We start from the raw sequence: 18,522 nt of genomic DNA, 5'->3' as shown, positions 1-18,522 counted from the left end.
GTTGTTATCTTCCGTATGTACTGCAGATACTTTCTTCATGTTTGTTGCTTTCCATTTGATTTTGTTTTTTCTGGGGCACAGAATAACATTTTTGGGGTACTCCAATGTATTGCTTTTTAATATTGTGTTACCTTTTGCTACTTTTAAACAGCCTCCTTCCTAGAGATTTGATAACCATTCTTTTCTTTCTTTCCTTTTATTATGTTCGTTGTTAGTTTGTTTGGCTTAGGAGGGAAGTGATTAAGAACCCAAAATCTATTTTTTAAAAAAACTCCAAATCTAGAGTTCAGACTGCCTGAATTCAAATACCAGCTCTACCACCCATCAGCTCTATAAATTACTTATACTCAGCACCTCAATTTTCTCATCTGCAAAATGGGAACATGAATGTACATGCACCTCAAACAGTTGTGGTGACAAATCAATATATGTCCTTAGAAGCTTACAGTAAGTGCTATGTAAGTTTTATGTATTAATATTTATTTGTTGTAGATTTAAAATATGATAGCTAAGTTCTATTTTCCTGCTTTAAAAAAAATTGCTTAATTCCCTCGCAGGATCCTTCACCTGCTCTCAGTGCCATAGACTACGACTACATGGTGATCGGCAGTGGCTCAGGTGGGCTGGTGTGTCTCAGGCTGCCAAGCTGGATGCCAGGGTCACCATGGTGGAGAGCCACAAGCTGGTTGACACTTGCATGAATGTCTGAAAGTATACCCCAAAAGGTAATGTGGATCACAGCTGTCTACTCTGAATTCATACATGATCATGTTGATTATGGCTTTCAAAGTTGTGATAAGTAAGTTCAGTTGGCGAGTTATTAAGGAAAAGTGGGATGTCTTGATGAGCAACCTGAACACCATCTATCAAAATAATCTAACCAAGGCCCATATAGAAATCTTCCCTGGCCATGCAGGGTTCATGTGTGATCCCAAGCCCACAGTAGAGATCAATGGGGGGAAATCTACTGCTCCTCCCATCCTGATTGCAACAGGTGGCGCACCCTCACATCTGAAGGAGAGCCAGGTGCCAGTCCAGGACTAGCCAGTGATGGATTTTTTTAAACTAGAAGATTGCCTAGCTGCAGTGTCATTGTTGGTGCACGATACATTGCTGTGGAGATGGCTGGGATCCTTTCTGCTCTGGGTTCTAAGGCATCCATCACTCATGATCCGTCATTATAAAGGACTTAGAAATTTTGATATAAGAATCAGCTCCGACTACAATAAAGAGCTGGAGAATGCTGGCACAGAGGTCAGGAAGTTGAAAAGACTTACTCGGGCTTGGAACTCTGCATGGTTACTTCAGTTCCTGGTAGGAAACCCGCCTTGACCACAATTCCAGATGTTGACTGGCTGCTCTGGGCCAACTGGGTGGGACCAAATTCTGGGGGCCTGGATTTAAACAAACTGGGGATTCAAACTGGTGACAAAGGTCATCTCATAAAAGCAACACATAATTTTTAATTATTTAAAACATAAGAAATAATAAAATAAGGGAGACAGGCCTCTTGTACTATATGTTTTTAAAGAAAGGTCACATCCTTGAAGCAGCTTTGTAACATACAGAGCACAGTCCTCGGCTCCAAAAACAACAAGAAATGATTCTGTGCACTTGTGTTATTTAAATGTGAACATCGAACGTGGGAAAGGCTTCAGGAGGCTGGTCGCAGAATGAGGGACATTTTAGAGGTGATTCCAGAGAGAGAGGGACTCAACTACTTCCGAAGTTCTTTCCTCTGCTAAGAGTTCATAGTTCAAGGAAAGATTTTGGTTTTTGCATGTGTTCTTGTCATTTTACTTTTTTCTGAAAACAATTTCCCAAACTTTGAAAATAAATTCTTCTAAAAAATTGCTTATTTTTTTAAACATGTTTTTTATAGTTTTACCTACTTGTTTTTTGGTTTTGTTTTTTTAGGATGGAATTTTAGTCATGCTCCTAAAAAGATTTTCAATGAGAATTTTGGGGGGGCAAGGCCAGTATCTATAGAATCCACACAATATCGCTCCTCTTGAGCGGATTCTATAGCATGATAAGAGCAAGTGGTAAGAGCAAGAACTAAAGCATCAGATACACCTAGGGTTTTGTGTATCACAGTTCTGCCACCTTCTAGCTGGCTGAACGCGGTCAAGTTACTTCCCTGAGATTTAGTTTTCTTATCTCTAAAATAAAGTAGTAGTAGTAATAACAGAACCTGCCGTAAGCCAGATGTCCGCTATGATATGGACAAAATATGATATATTCATACAATGGGATGTTATTTGGTCATAAAAAGGAATCAAATATGACATGTGCTACAACATGGATTAAAGAATTTCAAGGAGGGAGTAGTGATCAAGAGTGTTAGTATTATACAGAAGTCAGATCAAACAAAGACGGAGAATTATCCATTAGCTTCAGCTATTAGGAGGTCATTCCTATCCTTAGTAAGAGAAGTTTAATTGGTCTGATGAGGAGGACCCCTAATTTCAGTGGGCTAAAAAGGAAATGGAAGATAATGATAGAAAGACACACACTCTCTGCCCTAGCTGGTTTGGCTCTGTGGATAGAGCATTGGCCTGTGGACCTAAGGGTCCCAGGTTTAATTCTGGTCAGGGGTACATGGCTGGGTTGTGAGCTTGATCCCCAGTAGGGGGCGTGCAGGAGGCAGCCAATTAATGATTCTTTCTCATCATTGATGTTTCTATCTCTCTCCCTCTCCCTTCCTCTCTGAAATCAATAAAAAAATATTTTTTTTAAAAAAAGAAAGAAAGAAAAAAAGACATACACTCTCTCAAGACTTGGGGATCCAGTCCCAACAGGTGGGACTGGATAATAATAAACATATTTAATCCTTATGAAGCAGGGACTATTATTGCCCCTATATTACAGGTGCAAACAGGCTTTGAGACCCAAGGTTATGTAAGGAGCAGACTGGGTCTCACACCCAGACTTGTCTGACGTCAGAGCCAGAAAGAACTCTTCTGCCCTGAATCACACTGCCAGCATTTTTATAATGGCTGTGTGTTTTAGGGCAATCTCCATAATCACAGATTCTCAGACTAGGAAGTGATTTGAACTTCATTTCCTTCTTGTTTGCACTTCAGTGGTTCTTTCTTAGATTCTTAAAGCCAGAAAATATCTATTCCGCATCCTCTCATCATGCTATATTTATTCCCCTGTTATACTTGTTTTTGAATTGTTTCTTCCTCTCCGGGCAATAGAACTCTGATTGTTTTATTTCCCCCTCTGAAGAATTTCCCATCTTCTCCATCTCGTTTCACTTGCTTCGACAAGTGCTGACTTCATCCTTGTCTCCAGGGCCGGCCGAGTCATGCAGCCTTGACCAGTTAGAACGCAGCATCCCTCTGGTCACTGTGGTAAGTTTAGGGATAAGCTTGCAAACAAATTCAAGCCACTGCAAATCGCTTTCAAGACAACATACTGTTGTGAAAGAAGTCCTATTTTCTGTCAGGCTACTAGTAGAATCTTGGAGGATGTAGACCTGGCGCTCCAGGGAGCCATCTTCCCTGCACATAGGATCTGAGAGCGAAGCCTGCACTTGGGAGAGCAGACCCAGAAGATGAGAGAGTTGGGGTTCCAATGAGCCCCAATCAAGCCCCATTTGAGGCCAGCTCCTCAGTACCTTTCCTCACATGAGCTAATACTTTTTGTTCATTTGTTTAAGTCAGTCCGAGTGGGATTTTCTCTTACTTGACAGAAACCGGGAAAGATTTAATGTGTAGCCTGCATATTTTCTCCCCCAACAGAATGGTAGCCATGGAGTCCTCTAATCCTTTCCTAGTTCTCGGTGCTCCACCCCCACTAGTACCTAGGATGCTGCCTTGTATGTAGTAAGTGCTCAGTAAATGCCTGATGGGTTCAGGGGAATTGAATGTGGTTTCATTCTGCAATAGTCCCTCAAAGGTGCTTCAGAAAAGCTTCCTGTCTCTAAGCCTGCTGTCTGTTGCTTTTGTCCCTTAGTCACAACAGTCGTCTGCGGAGGAAGTTTCAAATATTTGATCTTTCTGTTTGTTTGAGTCCACGGTAAACTGGAATTTGGCGTAAACACGTCCTTGGAATGTTCACGGCATGCTCCAACAACACAGCTCAGAGCAGGCAGAGTGGATTCCTCCAGCATTGACTCAAAAAATGAAGTGCTCACCCTAGTCCTTTGTAAAAAAAACCACACACCTAAAAACTGTTTTTTCTCTGGGGGTTAATTCCTTTCACACAAAGAGATTGACATCCTCTCAAATAAAAAATGGGGCTGAGAATAAGAAGATTTTTCTGTTTCTTGCTGTGAAAACTTGGCAGCTATTCTGTATCAACATGGCCATAAGCTATTGCGGTTGTGTACAGTGCAGGAACACTGCTCTCTGGGGCTGGGCTCGTTAAACAGGAAAAATATAGACAGAAAGACATACTTTCAGAACACATGGAGGAACACTGTTAAACAACGTGTCAGCTATGGGCAGCAGGAAAATCCGGATTGGCTTGTATTATTAACTGCTGAGATTGTTGTATCCCATTTAAATACGTTCAGGAGAATTTTCTGCCATACCTGTATGATAAAAAAAAAAAACAACATCCAAAAACACGGGAGGATATATAGTGAGTTGATCATATTAAGATTTCAATTCATTGTAACTGTAATTGTAGCTGACCCTTATTGAGTACTTATTATGTGACAGATACTGTTGCAAGCATTTTACACATATCTATACTAATAAAAGAGAAAAATGGTAATTGGCATACGACGATACCCTTTTCATTGGCTAATCAGGGCTATATGCAAATTAACTGCCAACTAAGATTGGCAGTTAACTGCCAACAAGATGGTGGTTAATTTGCATATGTAGGCACAATGCAGGGAGGCGAAAGGGAAAGCAGGAAGAAGCCCCCTGCCACTGACAGTGATCGGAAACCCAGGGGGGAGCTAAGAGCTGGGGGGCAGGGCAAAGGCGGCCCTGGGGCCGCCTTTGCCCTGCCCCCCAGCCATGATCAGAGAATCAGGTGCCTTTTCCACCCTGGCCAGTGATAGCAGGAAGTAGGGGTGGAGCCAGCGATGGGAGCTGGGCACGGTCGAAGCTGGCAGTCCCAGGAGCTAGGGGTCCCTTGCCTGGGCCTAAAGCGAAGCCCACGATCGCGGGGCCGCTGCAGCTGTGGGTCCCCGCTGCCCGGGCCAGACGCCTCAGCCAGAGGCTTCCTGCAGGGGCAGGGGCGGAGCCCGTGCGATCGCGGCACCCCCCGCTGCCACTGCAGGTCCCCGATACCCGGGCCAGATGCCTAGGCCAGAGGCATCAGGCCTGGGCAAGGGGCCGATCCTGCGATTGGAGGGTGATGGGGGTCAACGCCTGAGGGCTCCCAGTATGTGAGAGGGGGCAGGCTGGGCTGAGGGACACTCCCCCCCCCCCCCCCCACACACACCCAGTGCACGAATTTCATGCACCGGGCCCCTAGTTAATAATAAGTAGGGACCATTATTACCCCCATTTTACAGATATGAAACTGAGGTGCAGCATGATTACTTAACTTGATCAAGGTTGCACAGCCTGTAATGGGAAAGCTAGGATTCATACTAGGTACTCTTCTTCCAGAGCTTCTGTTCTTAACCATCATGCTTTTCTGCCTCTCTGAATATTTGCACAGACAAATTGATAAGTTTGTAGAACTATGGGAATGTGATATTTGGGAAAAGCCACCTTGTACCATCGATTAAAATTTAAAGTACATATGCACATACACATGTAGATTGACCTGAAAATCTAGGAGCATGTTCTGCAGAAGGAATAGGTGTATACTAAAGGGTTTATATACCAGAATACTTATTGCAACATTGGTGGTAAGAACTGGAAAATCCTGAATATCCAGGAATAAGTGAAAGTAGAATAAACTGTGACACAATCATATTTGGCAGGTATATTTTGAATGAATTGGGTCTCAATCTGTTGATCTGGAAGTACATCCATGTTCACTAATTAAATGAGAAAAGCAAATAGCAAAAGACTGTGTGTTGTGTGATGCATTTTTATAAAACAATGATCTAATAATATATGATTATGTGAAGTTTTTTTTTTTTTTTTGAATTTTGGTTGTTTTTGCCATGAGTTCAAGTGTGAACATGAAATAAGTAAAAGGGAGCAGAGAAAAGTTTGGTGATGAAGGAAATAATACATAGTGGTAGCTAACATTTATTGAGTGCTTATTCTGTGTCAGGTATGGTGCCTAACATTAAATTTCTCATTTAATTTTATGAACTTTGTACACTTGTAATCCCCTTTGATACACCAGAACACACTTTGGAAGTTGAGTTGTTGAAGATCAGTCAACTAAAAGGTTGCAAAAACATGATTCAAATCTAGTGCTGATTGGCCCAAAGCCCATGATCTTGACCATCACACTGTAGTCAGAAAAGAAGGTGGGGCCAGAAGAGACTCTTGTTTATATGGTTAAAAAATTATAAATGAAATGCTTCTCTTGATTGTCACTCTGATCCTTGGATTGTCACTCTGATCTCATGTCTAGCATAAATTGATCATGAACTATTCCAATTCTTTCAACATGGGAACTTTACACTTGGCCAGCTGGCTGGTCAGTCATAAGCTGAGCATACACTGTGCAGGACAGAGACCTTGAAGTGAATTTGAGACCAGCCTCAGGTGAAATGCAGAGCAGCAGGGAAAGAGTGTTCCAGATCGGCTCCGGTTTTCTGACCTGCTCTGCAGGCAGCCCAGGAAGGTGTTTTGGTTATAGTTGCCCTGCGGGGATTCAGGTCCTTCTTGAGTTGGCCAGGGAGTCTGTCTCACACTGGGACTCTGGGAAGGCCTGAATTCTCCATTTTATTAAGAAAGTGAGCTTCCTGGGATCCCTTGGTCTCATGGGTCACCCATCATGTGCCAGATGCTCTGAGTGTACAAAGCTAATGCCAATGATAAAGAAGATAAAACCATGATGACCTCATTTATCATCCTGGAATCAAAATATAATTACATCCCTTCAGTCTCTTCAATTAACTGCTCTGCCTTCATTTGCAGAAAGTTCAATACAGGGTGGGACAAAAGTAGGTTTACATTGTTCGTATGGAAAATAATACAATAATCTCCAAATAATAACACGAGAATAAACTCTATGTTTCATGTACTCAAGTAAACCTAATTTTGCCTCTCCCTGGATCTCTCTGCCCTGAACTATTCAAGAATTCAAAACATTTCCTTAATCCAAAGGGTTATGACCCACTTCCAAAAGCCACGTGGAGAGAAAACTGGTGAATTGATCAATGCAAAAGTTTCTGTTTTTCTGCCACACTGGGTCCCTGCTATTCTCTCACTGGGCTTGACTATGGTTGTGGTAATACTGTTGCTGGTCCAGATCCTGCCCTGCTGCCATGACTCACCAATGTTTGCCTTCGAGGTTCAGTGCATTTCACTTGGCTCACTTAGTACACACTCCTGGTGTTCTTACTGTTTCCCAATGGCATTCTCATTTGCTGGGCCCAACCTTCCAACGACAGCCCTTCTCCTATGGATAGTACCTTTCTGGGGCCCTTCATCTTCTTTCCTGCCAACCGATCTCAGTCAGCACCATCCCACTCCATCTGAGTTCCACTAACGTTGAACCTCAAAGAGAGGGGGTCCGAGCCCCTTTATTTCCTCTTCTTATGACTGCCTCCTTGCAACACTTCAGGGGCACCATCCATATTGTATTCAGAAGGAATTGTATCCCTCAGACCTGGTGCCATACATCCCTCAGGGTGCGTGCCTCAGACATCCTCAAAGAGTACAGACACCCATGTGTAACCGATCACATCGGTTACAATATGAATGGTGCCTCCTGAAGTGGTGCGACTCCGCACTAACCGCGATCCCAGCTTTCTATTGAAGGGGATTGGGAAAGAATAGAGATTTCAATACTAAGACCTCCCATTGTTCCCTTCCTCCACGGCAAAGGTCTCTTGTAGTTGTATAATTAAGAAGGGTTGCTCAACTCATTCTTGCAAAACAAAGCTCTGCTTCAAAGTGATCCTCTGAAGCTTATTTTTTTTTTATTGCTTAAAATATTACAAAGAGTAGTACATTTGTCCCTGAAGCTTATTTTTTTAAAATAAAATATATTTTCTGCTCCTCCAGGCACCCCATTACACAAATAATAATAGCTATCATTTATTCAGCTGACACGGGGCATTTACATGCATTATCTCATCTCTCATAGAAGAATTCTGAGTCTAATAATGGAGCTAACATGTACAGAAATTATATAGTACAACGTAGAATGTGAAAAAACTTATTTGAGTGAGGGAAGTGCCAAGTGCCAAGAGAGCTCAGAGGAGAGAAGGAATATTTCCAGCCAGAGAGGCTCATTCAATCAACATCCAGCACAAAAGTATTGTGTGTGTGTTTATATCCTGGTCTCAAGAATCTCAGATCATGGGCAAAGGAGAAGGAAACAGATCATCTTGACAGGGTGATGTCATCTGATGACTGCAATATGGCCATCAGGGCAGGCTCCTTGGAAGAGGAGGCACAGGAGCTACAAGCATCGGAGGTTTCAGGGGGCTTCTGAACAGATAAGGGTGGGTTGCACCTGGATCTCATTATACCAGCCCCATCCTCTAGAAGAGAGAGAAACAGGGGGTTGTTAACTTCCCTATTCGATTCTCCTCCAAGGGCCTAATTTTGAAGCCTTTAATGGTAACCAGCCCTTCCCCTCTGTGCAACTGGCGTTCCTCCCACTGAAGATTGCACTGCACTTTTCCCTATTTAGCTCCATTCCATTTGTGACCTCCTCTCCAATTTACCAATTCTGATTCACATCCTCCATTTTTTCTCCCACTGAGAAGAAACAGCCGACTTTTGGACTTCCAAACCTCTTGGAAAAAGGCCAAGCTTCCATAAACTCCAGAATATTATTGTGTGAATTAAAATGTTCACAGGGTATCAACCATGCAGCTACTCCAACATTTATTTTGGAAAATATTACATTTGGAAAATGGGAAGCATTCCAGAGTATTCTCTTACCTTGAAATATCAGTAGACATCAGGGTATTTTGAGATCATTTCTTGCTCAAAAGTTAGCAAACAATCTGTACAATTAGTCACATAAAATTTCTTTAAATAACATTAGTTAAGGGCTCTGGGGGCTTTAAAAAATGCCTATAGAATATTTGTGGCGAAATTTGGGGCAGAAAGCTGCAATTCTAACTCTGAAGCAAACTTTCAAAATGCCTTTGAGTTAAATCCCACTTGGCTCTTACTGCACATTGCTCTTCCAATCACTGATGATTAGACCTTGCTCAGTTGCGCTTTTTCCAAGATCGTACATGCTTCAAACTCCATCCCTCCGGCTACAAGAGGCAAAGCAGTCTAGAGCCCTTGGAAAAAACTCGATCTAAACCTGAAGGCTGAGGCACTTGGGAGCCCAAGGGGCCCACACATATTCCTCTTTTTGCCATTTGTGTCTCCTGAGCTTGGTTTTGCAGGGCTAAAGCCCCCAGACAAGAATGCCAAGGGGTCTGCTATCCCAGGAGGGTCTTATGGATGCACCTCATTCTTTAATGTGGCTCAATCTCCAGTGCCTATGTTATGTTTGCAGTGGCCACAGTACAAGTGACAATGGGGGGGCCTTGAGAGAAAAAAGGCCTGGTGTGATGGGCAGGCTTCAGTCACTGGGTGTTCTTTCAGGCCTGGAAATGTGATAATATCTGAAACTCAACACTGCCCACCCTCCCTTTTATAAAAAAGAAAATGCTATCCACAAACATGTGTAAATGAATAAAGGAAAAATAGGAAGACATGTACCAACAGACAACAATTTACCTCTGGATAAACAAGTGTAATTAGATGGGGGGGGGGTCATGACAGGCTATTGATTTACATATATCATTTTTATTACATTGACAATTTATTTATGGAGTGTGTGAATAAACATAAAGAAAAGTGGTAAAAATAAAACGAAAAAATATTTCTTAAGAGGACTAAGTATAATTCTATGTACTAATATAGAAAGCTATCCAAGAAATGTTGTTAAAAGTAGCAAGTTTAAAGTGGTATCGTAAGTTCAATTTGGGGGAAAATGTAAATATATCCACACATAATTAGTAATACATGCATAGAAAGATTCATGAGGAGAATACAATTGTTATTGCTTTGGCTATTTCTGGGAGATGGGATGAAAGGAGGTTTTAACTTTCAACATTGTATAGTCCCTAAAATATTTAAATTTTTAATATTAGCATGTATTGATTTTTCTAACAAACAAATTTTCTAATTAGCCAATATAGTATTATGCTCTTGTTTACTAGATATTGCCCCCAAAAGACCAGTACATAACACCACATAGTCTGATCTGAACAGCTAATTCACACCCCAACCCAAATGATAATGTTCATGGGAGGTTTTCATGTTTAATAAAGATTTCAGCCTTCACACCTGTACCAAATCCCAAAGAAGTAGTTCTTCCTGCAACAAATTCCCTTATTCTTTTTTTAAAAAAATATTTGTATTGATTTCAGAGAGGAAGGGAGAGGGAGATAGAAACATCAATGATGAGAGAGAATCATTGATCGGCTGCCTCCTGCACGCTCCACTCAGGGGATGGAGCCCACAACGTGGGGATGTGCCCCGACCGAGAATCAGACCATGATCTTTGGTTTATAGGGCCATGCTCAACCACTGAGCCATGGTGGTCAGGGAATTCTCTTATTCTTTTTCTTCTCCTGGTAAACTCCTATTCATCCTTTAAAACCCAGCGCAACTATTAGCTTTTCCCTATTCCTGTGAGAGTGTCCAAGCAAAATGAGAGGTGTCTCAGTGCAGCATCTTCCTGCTTGGATGGAGCGTAAGTGCCCCAGAGGGTAAGAAAGGCATCTGCATTGGTGTTGAGGGACCAGGGTGAGAAAAGATTTGTAAATAAGTAAATTTATTTATTTTTCCTTTTAAAAATATATTTTTATTTATTTCAGAGAGGAAGGGAGAGGAGAGGGAGAGATAGAAACATCAATGATGGGAGAGAATCATTGCTCAACTGCCTCTTGCAGGTGCCTCAGCCCACAACCCAGGCATGTGCCCTTGACCAAAATCGAACCCAGGACCCTTCAGTCTGCAAACTGATGCTCTATCCACTGAGCAAACCAGCCAGAGCAATAAGTAAATTTATAAATTGGAGGTTTCTTACTATCAGAGTTACAAATATGGAACAGGAGAAAACTAGAATGAATTTTATGATGTTAAATTGGAATTGGAGGCTCTCACAGTATCCAATATAAAAATAGAGACAGAAATAAATGTAGATGTAAGTAATATATATTAGAAGTAAGTGATATATATTGTAAGATTCACACACACACATTCATTTGAAAGGCTTAGGAGCAGCAACACCCCAGTCTCAAGGAGGCATTTTGATATACTGGTTTTTACTAAAAGGGACCGTAGTTCTTTGCAGGTTGGCTGATTTCAGTGCCAGAGCAATGAAAGTAAAAATAAACCTAGTAATGAATATCATAAACTGATGAACAAAAATAGATAAAGAGGCAGAGAAACATCAAACAGACCGTCAAACTTCAGTGGGAAGGCAGAGGAGGGTGAGGGACGGATAAGAGATCAACCAAAGGACTTGTAAGCATGCATTTAAGCATAACCAATGGACACAGACACTAGGAGGGTGAGGGCATGTGCCGAGGGTTGGGGTGGCTGGGGGCAAGTCAATGGGAGAAAAAGTAGACATATGTAATACTATATGCAATACTCTAAACAATAAAAATAACTAACTAAATAAATTAATGAATTAAAAAAACAACAACAAAAAACCTAGACATCTTGTGCCAAAAAACAACAACAAAGGAGTGTTAAAAAAATGATGGGAGCATGTCTAAAGACCACAAGAGACAACTTGAAGGGGCTCCCACTGGGTCATACCTGGGATATTTGACCATCAAAATAAGTACAGTAATGATAATAGTGGATTATAACCCACTGGATAAAATAGAAATCCATGATTACATACTGATATAAATAAATAGAATGTTTAATGAGGAAATGGATATTTATATAGTCTTAAGGTTCTCCCTCATTGAAAATTTATTAATTACAGAGAGAAAAAGAATGACTTCATAATGGACAAGTCTGGCAGACACCATCTAAATAAACTAATCAAAGTACCCATAGCCAATAATAGAACAAATCAAAATTGTGTGCCACCTGATAGGATGCAATGAGAAGACATGACATCACTTTTATGATATTCCTTTCTGAGGTACATAACCAGAATCTTATCCTGAGAAAACTCAAGCAACAAATTGAGGGTCATTTGATAAAATAAATGGCCTGCAATTTTAAAATGTCAAGGTCATAAAAATCAAGGAAAGACTAGGGAATTTTTCAGAGTAAGGAGACTAAAGAGATATGAGATAAATACAGCACGATTTATATTCTCCTTTTACTTTAAAAGATGTTTTATGAACAATTATCAATACGTGAATGGGACCTGAGGAGTAGAAAGTATTCTATTGATATTAATTTTCCTGGTTTGGATGGGTTTTCTTTGGTTCTATAAGAAAATGTCCTTGTTTGTGGGAAATACTAAAGTATTTGAGAGGCCGGAGCCGGTTTGGCTCAGTAGATAGAGCGTTGGCTTGCGGACTGAAGGGTCCCAGGTTCGATTCTGGTCAAGGGCATGTACCTGGGTTGCGGGCACATCCCCAGTGGGGAGTGTGCAGGAGGCAGCTGGTCGATGTTTCTCTCTCATCGATGTTTCTAACTCTCTATCTCTCTCCCTTCCTCGCTGTAAAAAATCAATAAAAAATATATTAAAAAAAAAGTATTTGAGAGTACTAGGGCATCTTGTTAACAGTTAACAAATAGTTCAGAAAAAAAGTTTTTGTACTCTTCTCTTAACTTTTTTGTAAGTTTGAATCTATTTCCAAATAAAAAGTTTGTTTATTTTAAATATATTTTTATTGATTTCAGATAGGAAGGGAGAGGAAGAGAGAGATAGAAACATCAATGATGAGAGAGAATCAATGATTGGCTGCCTCCTGCATGCCTTTGAGTCTGCAACCTAGGCATATGCCCTGACCGGAAATCAAACCTTGACTTCCTGGTTCATAGGTTGATGCTCGACTGATGAGCCACACCAGTCTGGCTAAAAAGTTTAAAAAAAAATCCCAGGTAGATTCAAAGCATCTCTATTGGATCAGAAGCTTCTCAGGTGACCCCAATGTTTAGTATTGGAAACTACTGGATTAAACAATATGATGAATTCCTAGATCTAATTTGAAGCCCATTGGATTAGAATCTCCAGAGTAAACCCTGGATAATTTTTTATTTACAATCAGTTCTTAGGATCTGAGAAGCTTGAGAAACATTAAAATTCATCATGAAGATCACTGAATTTTTTTGTCAAAGGCAAGCAAGGTGTGGCAGTTTAGTATCAAAACAGTGCATGATGTTTGTACCCCAAGGAACACTAGGAGGCCAGAGCAAGCTTTCTACATCCTATTGCCAAAGAAGGACCTTGGGTCAGCAGAAAACTGCTGCCAGGAGAATGGTAGCCCTGGAGACCATTTAGAGCAGTGGTTCTCAACTTTCTGGCCCTTTAAATACAGTTCCTCATGTTGTGACCCAACCATAAAATTATTTTCGTTGCTACTTCATAACTGTCATGTTGCTACTGTTATGAATGGTAATGTAAATATCTGATATGCAAGATGGTCTTAGGCGACCCCTGTGAAAGGGTCGTTCGACCGCCAAAGGGGTCGCGACCCACAGGTTGAGAACCGCTGGTCTAGATAGTCACTGTAGCTGAGGGCATGAAAAGGTCTATTGTCTGAGGAATGAACATAGCTGTTGTATTTTTATGGTTGAAAAGGAAAGTGGACTGGCCTCTGGTGGGACCCCTGGGACTGAAATGGCAGTGGATTTGCAGTCTGTGTAGGGCTGACACCTGAGCTCGTCTGAGTGAAGTGTCATAGGACCACCTGTGGGGCTTGGAGAACAGTTGCATCTTGTGGAAAGGAGGTCCAATGGGGCCATTCTCTGTTGGTCACGGCACTGAGAGAATGGAGTCCCTCCATCAAGGTCCCATGCTGGCCTGTGCAGTGAACTGGACCAGCAGTGGCATCTGACAGGACCTGGACAACAGTGGGCATCCACTTTCAACAGCAGCACCTTGGGGCATCAAGGACTAGCGTGGGCACTGGATCCGGGGCTTAGCTTAGCTTGAAGTAGAAGTCAAATGGCTCTCCTCAGAGGGCAGGAGACACCCTCCAGCATTCTTAGACGATCTAGAAGAAGGGAAAGGGTTCCTAAGAATGTGGCACAAGATTCACACTCATCTAGCTTGTGGGGCTCAAGTCACTTTTCCTTTAATTTGGAGACTTGGACATGTGATCATAATTCGACCTTCAGCGTTGAGGAGTTTATACCAGCTCCATTTCAGTGGACTTGCTTTGATTTCTACTGGACTGCTTGGCACATGCTGGGATCCAGTACATGAAAACTAACGAATAGATAACCAGATGTGATCAATATGATTTCCATAAATCCAACTGGGAACCCATGTTAGACCTGCTTTTGTATTCTGCAAACCTTATGTTAAATAGGTTGCCAAGACACCAAGGCTACATTTTATAGTGTATTCCAGATGCATATACCCAGTCTCCCACACCTCACCAGACTATGATTAAAAATGAGGTCAGGTTTACCTTATAAAGTCCAAATTACTGTGGCTGAAACTTTCATCTTCTCTGATGATAGGAAGTTTCACCTTTTACGAGGCTCCTCTTCATAAATTGGTCTTTGCACCTCCCAGTTGCTCATGTGTTCCACAAACCCATACTGTCCCCGCCACCTCTGTGGCTTTAGATTGCTCATCACCCCTCCTCCCCCATGGTCACCTGCCACCCCCTGCAACTCTGTAATTGAAGCCACCACATCTACACTGATTTTAGGGGAGGCTTTTCTTCCCTTTACTAAATGTTCTTAAAGGTGGACACAGACCCATATATATATTATATGTATTTTTTCTTTATTGATTTCAGAGAGGAAAGGAGAGGGAGAGAGAGAGAGAGATAGAAACATCAATGATGAGAGAGACACATCGATAGGTTGCCTCCTGCATATGCCCTGAGCAGGGCCAGGGATCAAGCCTGCAACTGAGGTACGTGCCCTTGACCAGAATTGAACCCAAGGCCCTTCAGTCCACAGGCCGACGCTCTATGCACTGAGCCAAACAGACTAAGGCCAGATCCTTTTGAAATTTCCTGCATCACAACAGGGCCTAGGATGTACTATTTAACAAAATTTTTACAAAATGGTTAAGGATATGAGAAAGGAATTCTAAAACTGACAAACTTAGAGATGGCTATGAATTCTGAATGCTCTGAGTCCACAGCCAAAGCACAGGCTGTCTCGGGGCCTTGAAGGTGCCTTCCTGCCTAGTTCCCAGGCTCGGGCTATCTGGCAGGGTCTGCTTATCTTCTCCCTGTGGAGGTGACCTCCAGTGAGTTCGTCCTACTGAAAGCCCAGGCCCCCAATCTCCGGAAGTCCCAGGAGAGGAACACATTTCTCCCTGTGGTCTCTCATCTCAGGCCTGTCTTCCCTACCCTCATTTCCTATCCACTTCCTCTGGGGAAACTCCAATGGGTCAGGTCTGTTCCTATGGCCTCTGTGAGATCATCACATGAAAGTGAGATATCCATGGAGCACATTCCCCAAGTCTGGGTTTGAGTATTACCACGTGTGAGATAATAACAGGCCAGTCTTCTTGGACTCAGCCTAGTGCACTCCTGTTTCCTTTTATGGCATTTTATCCCCAGGAAGTAAAAACCCAGAACTGTAGCTTCCCTGTCGTCTCAGAGTCTTCACTCCCAATCTCCTGTGAGAAGCTCTTCAAACAGGAAGCTCGAGAATCTCTACTCAAATAAACTATACCACCCTGGCTGGGGCGGTCTACACCTACATCTTCCAGGAAATAGTGCTCCCAGCTACAGAGATGTCACTCTGCCCATAACTAAGGCAAATTTTAATATTATTCTGCAGAAAAGTTCATATCTCTGGAGTCACAGTTGTCACACTTCCATTCCAGAAAAGGGTCTGGTTCAGTATTAGTGTATCTAGTAAATTATACATTTTGATCATTTCCTCCAAACCAAGGATGAATCGGCCTCAAAATGAATGAAGTTTTCCACCTCTTGAAAACAACTTGAAGATCTGAAATTACAACATGCAAGCCACTATCGCCACCCCAGCCTTCACAAAGTTCAGGCCCGTTTTTGTCAGGGATCCCGCTACAGGTACTGTGTACCTGTGATTCCCCGGGGTCTCTGCTTTCCCCAAGGGTCTCCCTCCTGAAGGAGTGTCCAGCTCTTAGGTGAGGGCAAGGGGAACTGTTTCCTCCTTCCAGGGGACACGGCCCTTTCCTGGTCATGTAAATATGGAATTAATTTTGACTTCTTTTTCTTGAACCTCAGATACCTGTCTTGTCAGCATTCATTCAAAAAGAATTTTATAAAGGTTAAAGAGTTAGAGTTAGCCAATTAGTGAACCTGAGATTCTTTAGGGATTCAATTTCTGGAGTCGTAGGTCATTCAGAATTAAATGAATTTGGAGGTGTGGATTTTAGTGGGTTTAGGTTGTATAGATTGTCAACTCAGATAAACTGAAGCAAAGGTGGATTTTCTCAATACATTCTTGAGTAGACTTTAAATTGTATAATTAACAACAGCTGGCAAGTGCTCATGTCTTTTCCATTTATATTGGCCACCGGCCCAAACAATCAAAATGGGATTTTGCAAATCATAAACTTAAAAATCATCATTGGGGAATGCCAACTAAAGAAAAATTAAGTTCTCACCCGAGGACATATTCATTGATTTTTAGAGAGAAGGGAAAGGGGAGAGAGAGAGAGAGAGAGTGAGAGAGAGAGAGAGAGAGAGAGAGAGAGAGAAACATTGATCAGTTGACTCCCACATGTGCCCTGACCTGGGCCAGGGATCGAACCTGCAACCTAGATGTGTGCCCTGACCAGGAATTGAACCTGAGACCTTTCGGTGTATGGAATGATACGCCTGCCAACTAAGCCACATGGACCTGGACAGGAATGCTATGTTTAACTAAAAAACACACACAAAACAAAACAAAACAAAACAAAAAAACCCCAAAAAACACAACTGGATATACAGAATGCAGAAAAGAGTCATAGAGAAGTTTCTATTCTTTTTTCTTTTCTCTTGCCTTCAGTTCCAGTCATTCAAGTGTTTATTGCCTACTATGTGCCAGACATTGTGCTAGGTCTTGTAGTTGCTATCAAGATGAAAGAGCAAACATATCCTTGAATTCCTTCCCTCCTGGATATGGGATAGAGGCGAGGGGGGTGGCAGGAAATACTATTAACTTAAATATTAAAACTACAAGACTGTTCTCATTTGGTAACGGAGGTGTGAACATGTGCTGTGGAAGCTCAGAGAAGAGCAACTAATTCTACCCAGAAGACTTCACAGAGAAGGTGCAGTTGAGTCATATCTTGAAAGGTGAGTAGAAAAGAACAGCAAAAGAAGAGGCAAGGAGCCCTGGCTGGTTTGGCTCTGCGGACAGAGCACTGGCCAGTGGACTGGTGTCCTGGGTTTGATTAGTGGGGGCGAGTGTGGGAGGCAACCAATTCATGTGTCTCTCTCACATCGATGTTTAGTATCTTTCTCTGTCTCTCCTGCTCCTTTCCACTCTCTCTAAAAATCAAAGGAAAAATATCCTCAGATGAGGATTAACAAACAATAAAAAGAGACAAGGAATTCAGTATTCATTTGATGCCTATCCTTACTAGACTGAGTATAATTCCATGCAGGTAGGGACTGAGTCTTGTTCAATGTTATATTTCTAGCATTCAAGTCAGCACTTAGCACATATTAAAATAATTGTTGACCAACTAAACAAACAGTATCTTAGGTAAATAGAACTATATGTACAATAGCAAAAATGGGGTGAGCCAAAGTATGTTTATAGTTGCAAGTTTATTCTTGTATTATCCATATGAACCACTGTAAATCTGCTTCGTTCCCCACCCTGTAAATAATATGATGACTTTTTTAGAATATGGTTTATAACATGAGCACCATTAGCTCCTGGAAAGGAAAGAGATGTGTCCTAAAATAGCTCAAAAGAGTGAGCACTAGAGAAGAAGCTAGGAGACCTGAGTTCTAGTCCCAGCCCTGTTATCAACTACTTACATGACGTTGAATCATTGATTAGCCTATACAACCCTCAGTTTTCTTACTCGTAAAATAGTTTGTAAGAGTTTATTTTTACAATATTATAAATTATTAAAAAATGAAGTAAAGAATGTAGTATTTATTGCATCTTTTCCTCTTTTTTTTCTGAATACAAAATTAATACATGCATCCAAGCTGTAATATGGCTGATGAAATACATACTAGTCATCTCTCCCTCCCTTCCTCACCAAAATTTCAGTACTGATAAAAAAATAGGTGAATAAATACTCAAAAGTAAGGAAGGTGTAATCAAAGGAGAAAGCAGAGCAGTGGGCTGAGACTCC

General features: G+C 41.7%; 1 pseudogene; it reads left to right on the top strand.

Moving 5' to 3' along the window:
• Window positions 1-383: 383 nt before the first annotated feature.
• On the top strand, window positions 384-1,784 carry LOC132241775 (glutathione reductase, mitochondrial-like; annotated as a pseudogene).
• The last annotated feature ends 16,738 nt before the right edge of the window (window positions 1,785-18,522 follow it).

Source organism: Myotis daubentonii, chromosome 9, assembly GCF_963259705.1.
Source record: "Myotis daubentonii chromosome 9, mMyoDau2.1, whole genome shotgun sequence".
NCBI lineage: Eukaryota > Metazoa > Chordata > Mammalia > Chiroptera > Vespertilionidae > Myotis > Myotis daubentonii.
Note: the sequence above shows the minus strand (reverse complement) of the source record. Positions and strands in the feature narration are given on the sequence as shown.